Source organism: Salarias fasciatus, chromosome 4 (assembly GCF_902148845.1).
Source record: "Salarias fasciatus chromosome 4, fSalaFa1.1, whole genome shotgun sequence".
In the NCBI taxonomy this organism is placed as follows: Eukaryota; Metazoa; Chordata; class Actinopteri; order Blenniiformes; family Blenniidae; genus Salarias; species Salarias fasciatus.
The window spans coordinates 19,051,134-19,058,960 of record NC_043748.1 but is presented as its reverse complement, the minus strand read 5'-3'; positions in this window follow the sequence as shown (position 1 = coordinate 19,058,960).

Sequence of the window (7,827 nt, the reverse complement as noted above, 5' to 3'; positions counted from 1 at the left end):
TTCAAACTAGGGCCTTTTGTTTGTGTTGCTGCGAGGCCCGAGTCAGACTCGCATGCAGAGAATACAAATCAGACCTTTGACAGGAGCAGTTAACCTGCCGCTAAATATAGCCGCCCTGGGTCTGGGAGAGATGGAGGGAGCGGAGGGAGAGAGAGAGATGGAGGGAGCACGCAGGGCAGGAGCCCGAGACACTGAAAACCCTTCATCTCTCCCAAAAATCACGTTTCCCCGTCCACAAGTGTACACGGAAAACGTCTGCTGAGCAATACGTCGACGCACGCAAAGCCCGGGCGATACGTGCGCCGAGGAGGGAGAATAAATACAATTTTTTAAAAAAAGAAAAAGAAACACGGTGGTGAGAGTGGCAAATGAAAGATAGGGAGAGTCTGTTTAATAAAGCAGCGATCTTGAGGGAGCGAGGGCGAGAAGGAGGGAAGGAGAGGGAATGAGAAATGCGCTCATACCACAGGGATCTGAGCAGACTGCAAAGGAGGCCGAGGCACAGAGGAGAGGAGCCGGGGAAGCAGAGCAGGCGGGGAAGGGGACGGACGCGGGGGTTAACCGCTCGGCCCGGACCCGTCGGAGCTCCTCACACGAGTCGCCGGGCCCCGCGGAGCTCCTCCGGAGTGTGAGCCGAATCTGAAAGAAAGAAACACTTCCCAAAAGTTTACTCACATGTGATGGAAAATCAAACTGTTGAGCGACTGCAGCAGCATTATGCAACGCTACAGCTGTATCAGCCGCTGATTGATAGATGGCCTGGTGTGTGTGTGTGAGTGTGAGTGTGTGTGTGTGCGCGCGCTCTTTCCGCCTGGTCCGTCTCAGATACGGAGTAAATCTGCCGTCTGTGTCAGAACAGTAAAACCCTGCACCCTGATACTCTTTGACAAATAATAAAAGCATGATGAATGGTGGCGCAGTCCCACAGTGGGCCCACCTCCTCCGCTACGCTCAGCTGTTATGCAATGATGGAGCAACGGCACTTCCACACCACCTCCACCTCCACCGCCACCTCCTCCACCGCGAGACTGCCGCCACCACTTCCTCTTCCTCTGGAGCCAAAGTGTTGGAGTTCTCTGCAAACCAAGGATGAATCTACGTTCAGCGGTATTGATCGGAGGGCGGCGAAGCGGCGTTAAAGTTCATGAAATCAGACTAAAAGTGGTGAATCCGTCCTGCGGTTTTGGCCGCGTCAGATAGAAATCCAGCAATCGCTGATGAAGGTCTGTGATCTTCCGTCATACGGTGTGAGGGGTCTACAGACGGCCGTCGTCCTGGTCGATCGATCCACGGACAACCTGAGAAATTCAACTTGGAGTGTTGGAAATGTTACTGTGAGCGCGGCTACAGGCTGCAGCGACTAACAACCGGCAGAAATGATGAGAAGTGACACGGCAGCAACCGTGAGCAGAGGTGTGCGGAGAAAAGCCGCAGCTCCAGCATTTTCAGGCAAAAGTTGCTGAAACCATCTGAGATTGTTCTACATTTAATTAAAAAAAATCTTCACTTTTTTCAAAATCCAACAAAATACCCCTGGTGTCAAATTGAGACTAATTAGTTTTCAACTTTTCTGAAGTTTTTTTTCCCCACCTGAATTTTGGTTTTCGAATTATAACCAAGCTGACAGTTTATACAATTACACGGCTGTTTTGATACTCTGGCTTTAGCTATCAAGAAATCTAACAAAATAACCGCAAAGTTTGACTCTAAACTGGAATTAAATGGAAGTTAATCAATGTGAACTTCAAGAATTTTAACTTAAAACCATTTCTTTTTATGCTTTCAGCCTGATTAAACATGCAGGGATTCTTATTACCTCAACATGTTTCTCTTACAGAGCAAAGCTTGCAGAAGGTGTAAACCAGTTCCTGAATAAAAGTAAGAGACTCAGGCGTATTTACTGTCTTCAGTTTGTTTCTCATGATGCATTTATGAATTCGTGAGTCTAACCTGAGATGTGTTTACAGGTTATTCCACAACCAGAGTAAACTGGTTCTAACCTGAGGTGCGTTCAGAAGCAAACACTCAGTGCAGCGGGCAATAAGTTTAAATAAATGCAAAAGTAATTTAGAGGCTTGTAAGCAAAAAAAAATCATGCACGCAAAAGGAAAACATGCACAATCTGCACAGAAAGGCTCCCTGACTGGAGTTCACTGATACTGAAACATATTCAGTAAAGTCCAACTCAGTGGATCAAGAGTCTGCAGCTCATGGATCATTCATCCGTCTGGAGTTCCTCATAAAATTATAAATAAATAAATGAGATCAGTGGCATCAAAATATGAATTTACCTTCTTCTTCTTCAACTCACTTGACTGAAGAAGAAAAACCTCTCACTCTTTCATGTCCTGGAATTTAACCCCTCAGAAATCATCTTGCGAACCTTGATGGGGTCACGACCGCAAGGCTGGGAATGGCTGCCAAAGAGTCTGAAGCTCTGTTTCACGTCAAAACACATCGTTTACACATTTCCTCTTCAGAGAAGTTTTGCCTGTAAGACATAGAAAACGATGTAGTTTTCATGTTGGGCCACTAGTGGGGGCTCTTGTTTGTTGCTGTATTGAACCGGAAATGCAGCAACATTCTCAAAAAGTTCCACCTCGGAGCGGTTTTCAAAAAGTTGCATTTTCCCGTTGTCGTGTAAACGGATAACCAAAACGCTTTTCATGTTTTCATGTGAAAAGCTTGTCCTGTAAATGTTGCCTGATTGCTGCTGTGGCAGCATCAATGTCTTTGATTTCTTTGAATGTTTTTGTACTTTGCAGTGAAACTTTACATTTGGTTTGTCGTCCCATCCTTCACGTCAGAGTCCTCACTCACCTCGCTCATCTCGCCGTCCGGTCGACGGCGATCATCTCCCTGCGTGACTCGTCCCGTTTCTCTCACCGAACTTAATCTCAGCTCCGACGCCTCCAGTCCAGCCGCCCGTCTGTCCATCTGAGCCGCCGTCTCCGAACCAGACAACAAAGCCCGTCTCGTAAATGTGACATTTAAATGAAAGTAATAACCTCACCTGTCCGCCGCCGTTCACCAAGGGTGACCGATTCCTAAAATTGAACCCAGGCATTTTGAAGCTGACTGTAAATCCTTAAATGTCATTATTAAATTTTATGAATGCAACATAAACTCCAGTTTTGGTCTGCATGACAAGAAACGATATATAAAAGTAAAAAGTTGTGCTGACTTAACAGAAAACAATGTTTTTTGTGGCGTCATTTCTTTGACTGTAACAGTTTTCAGACCTTTATGGGAAACTGGTGGCTAAAGTCCAAAAAATGCTGACGCTGAAGAAATAAACTCACCCACACCGGAACACACTATCAAATTCAGTTATTCCTTAAATATTGTAAAACTAAATGAATTTTAAAGTGCGAGGGATCTAAATCATGCATTTTGAGCTGAATTTACAGCTTAAATTTTAAATTCTAATCTATTGTTAGATGGACGATCACCTTTCTGTGGCTCATAAAGCACTGACATGTCCATGGAGTTCATGTTTCTGTTCAAAAGACATGAAGATCCAGTGTGATTGCAGAGTCACACCTGCTTTTTGTTTTATGAAAGCCAACTGATTTCGATTTTTTTTTTTTTTCTAACAGAAATGTGTCTCCCTGCAGGCTGGGGTGACTGTGACTCCGGGAGTATACTACCTCTGCTTCCACTGCTGCCCAGGGAGCTGAGCTGTGTAATCCCCCTGCGGATAAGGCGAGGTTTGGGGAGATTTGGGAAGCAGAGATCCTGCTGAAGCTGCCAGTCCTCTTGCTGTGGAAATTCAACGGCTGGAAATCCCATGGGATTGGATTAGGATGGATATAGAGCCAGTCACTGAGAAGTTGCTGTCAGGGAGCTGCAGTGCTCGCACAGTGGGCCACAGTACACACACACACACACACACACACACACACACACACACACACACACACACACACACACACACACACACACACACACACACACACACACAGATTGTGCTGTTCAATGGGCAGGCGGTGGGACTTCCTTACTTGTGCAAGAGGCAGTAATGCACTTATACCAGCTCCTGCCATTGTACTGCTCATGAAAAAGCCATTTATTATTTTATTTTATTTATTGTTTTCATGAGGATAAAAGGGGGAAAGGTTGTAGGAGGGAAAAAAGCTAAATTGGCCTAATTTTACGCACGGTGATGACTTGTTTGTGCAGTGGGGGGAGGCGGGGACCCTGGAATTAATAAGAGAAAATGTCGATCATTTGGGCCAGAATTTAAATGCGGGACCATCTGTAATTTTGAAAAGTTAATTAGCCTAACGCGCAACGCGGTCATGTCCAGGGCAAGCGGCTCCAAAGTGGAGCTCTCCAGGCAGCCTGCCACCGCCTAATGAGCGACTCCCGGTGCGCAGGTTTATCATTTCAACACTTTGGTGAAGGTTACATTTGAATAATTTCCAAGCCTTACTTAGAGACTATTGTTTAATGTGCTTATTATGAGCCCCTAATGGAATTAACTCGCAGAGACAAAGGAGGGAACTGAAGTCCTGAATGGAGCCAAACTTTACGCATTTGGATGAGCGCAAATCGTGACGCGTAAAAAAAGAAAAAAAATAATAAAACAGAAGTAGTTTGATGAGAGTGGGACCTGCCCGCTCGTAAATCTCCGCTGTGTGTGAAGTGTCACTGCACCCTGATCAGTGTGCATCACCACCACCATCACTGCGAGTCTGTTTCCTCTCCTCCGTGGAGCCTGAATCGCCTCCGCCGCGCCCCTTTGACCACGCTTCATTCGCAACAATGGGAGGACAGAAGAAAGAGAGAGAGAGAGAGAGAGAGGGGAGGAGGAGGAGGAGAGATGAGGAGAGAGGAGATGAGGGCAGAAGCAGAGCCACAGATTCCAGGATCTAAAAGGGAGGATAAAGGGTGGAGATCGGATCTTTTTCTCTCCTCATTTACCTTCATGTTTTTCTTGCGTAAAGAGAGGATTTTTTTTTTCTCTGGAGGGAGAAAAAGAAAAAGAAAGATAGAGGGAGGGAAAGAGAGATTTGGAGAGGGGGGCGTTTCCCCCTTCTTCTCGTCAGTGTGATTTCCACATATTGCCAAATGCGCCGCCGTCGACTTGAGAGAGGAATTGACAGACTTCCAACAATAGGGTGAGTATATGGAATAAATCCTCCAGAGATATGCTGCTGTTGCTGCTTCTGCCGCCTCCTCCGCTGCTGCTGCTGCTGCTGCTGCCGCCGCTGCTCCTAATTCCGATTCTGCTGCCATTCTTCTCATAATCCGCCTTACTTAAATGCTGTGTAATAGAATTAATGCATAACCCGTAATGCGCGCAGAAAATGTGCGGCCAATATGGCTACAGGGCAGTGTGAGGAGCTGTCAGCTCTGCCAAGTGGGTTTATTCAAATGTTTGACCATCGTGTAGTCTCTCCATTAAACACACACACACACACACACACACACACACACACACACACACACACACACAGGGTGGAGGGAGGAAAAAAAGCAAAAAAGCGCTCAGTGTGTTCAAGGCGCATCACAAAGCCAACACTGGTGTCATGGCACAACCTTGTAAGAACCCCCCCCCCCCTTTTTTTTCTTTTATAATTCATTCAATCTTTTCCAACTTGCATCAAAGCTCATTCTCTTCTCTTCTCTTTTTATTTCTCCTTCTCTCTAAGTCAGATGAAATAGTTGGACGTGACTTTGCTTGTTGCTTCTCTCGGGGCCTGCACGCGAATGCGGATCACTGTGTCTCCCTTATCAGTAAGATTCAGAATTTTAAAGTAAAGTAGGACCCCCCCACCCCACCCCACCCCACCCCCACCTCCACCTCCTAACCCTCCCAAAAAAAAAGTGCCAATTTCCATTTTCTCCTGTTCATTTATAAACTGACCATCATTCAATGTGCCTGAATTTCAGCATCGTCTGCCGTTACATCTGGCTGATATTTTAGTGGATCTATAGTTCAGGCTCTCAGGCCTTCATTTGACATTCTCTTTTATGGGTTCTTTTTTTTTTTTCTTTGCAGCAAACCAGCATAAGTTTCCATGTCAGCATCTATGTGGGCTAAACACTCACAGTGTTAACTCTCCAGAAGCCGCGATCTGCTGGTGTAACGCCACGTCCTCTTCAATTGATTGGTTTCAGCTCACTTTAATGAAATATTCAAGCTTTCTCTTATACCAGCAGCCCCCAATCCGACCCCCCCCCCCACCCCTTCCCCTTGCTCTCTGTGTAATTCAATAATCAGTGAATTATTATTTTAATGTGTGCCAAAGCAAATTCGGCCGATAGCTTGTATTCGATTGGATTTACAGCTGCTGGTTGATTTCTGCAGGTTTGTGTGTTTTCGTGAGGGCATGTGGCGGCTTGGATGGGTGCATATGTGTGTGTGTGTGTGTGTGTGTGTGTGGTGTAGAGAAAGAACATCAATTTGAATGTGTGTGTGTGTGTGTGTGTGTGTGTGTGTGTGTGTGTGTGTGTGTGTGTGCGTGCGTGCGCCTGTGCTCAGCCCCTCAGGCACGTTGGCAAGCATGAACTCCCTGAACTCAATCCTTGTCCATTAAATTCCTATTGATCAAGCAGCAGAGAGAGACATAAAGTTCCATCTCCTCGGTTTCATGTGGGCTCGGCTCGTAGCTGGCGCTCCTTCTTTTAGACCCCCCCCCCCCCCCCCCCCTTCCTCCAACACACACCCCCCATGATGAGGAGAAGGGGAGAGGCAGGAGGAGGAGGAGGAGGAGGAGGAGGAGGAGGAGGAAATACAGAAAAGATTGGTTGAAGCCTGTGGAATCCATTAGTGGAGATGGATGAAGAGGGGAAATAGAAATGAGCTAATAGTTGATTACTAAATTGTTGTTAGAATCTCTCCTGTGTGTGTGTGTGTGTGTGTGTGTGTGTGTGTGTGTGTGTGTGTGTGTGTGTGTGTGTGTGTGTGTGTGTGTGCACGTGATTGTGCTTTAGCGCAGTGTGTGAACGTGCACGTGTGTATGAGTGGAGGAGACTTCCATTTAGTAACGCAGTAAAGCGGCACATATCTCTCCACTGGGAGCTGTCCTTGGTGCTGATCTGTGGCCTATACACTCCCCCTTCCCACTGCCTTCATGCTCCCCGCCCCCCAACACACACACACACACACACACACACACACACACACACACACACACACACACCCTGTTGATTGACACCTACACCCGTGTGTGCACGGGTTGGCGAAGGTGTGTTTTTCGGGCGGTGCAGGGAGGGAGGGAGGGACCGGGCCATCCTCAGAGGGCCTTGAGCAGAGAGGATGCTGGGTAGAAAGGAGAGGAAAAAAAAATAATAATAATAAGAGGGGGGGAAGGAAGGAGTGAGTGGAGGAAAACAAAACATCTGTGTGGTAATTGGGCTCCCCTTAGTATTGTAACGCATACATTGACATCTGTTTGATAATTGGCTACCCCGGCTCCGCCGCGTGTGTCATGCTAAATGCCGGTTTGGTGGAAAGGAAGAAACACGTGTGTGTGTGTGTGTGTGTGTGTGTGTGTGTGTGTGTGTGTGTGTGTGTGTGTGTGTGTGTGACACACACACACATACACATGCACAGGCACACACACACATCCATTTCTCTACCAAAAGGGGGAAGGGATGCTTAGATTTGTTAGTATTGTAAAAGCTCCACAGGTCTCTTGTGCACACATTTACCGCCACTGTCTCTCTCTCTCTCTCATAAAAACAAGCCGTGCAGCTGGGGAGGTGTGCATGCAGGCCCGCGTTTAGCCCCCGACAGATCAAAAAAATATATATAAGTGCTAAAGTGTCAAGCGATTGTTTACAGCCTCTCCCGCTCTGCCTTCTGGGGCTTTCTTC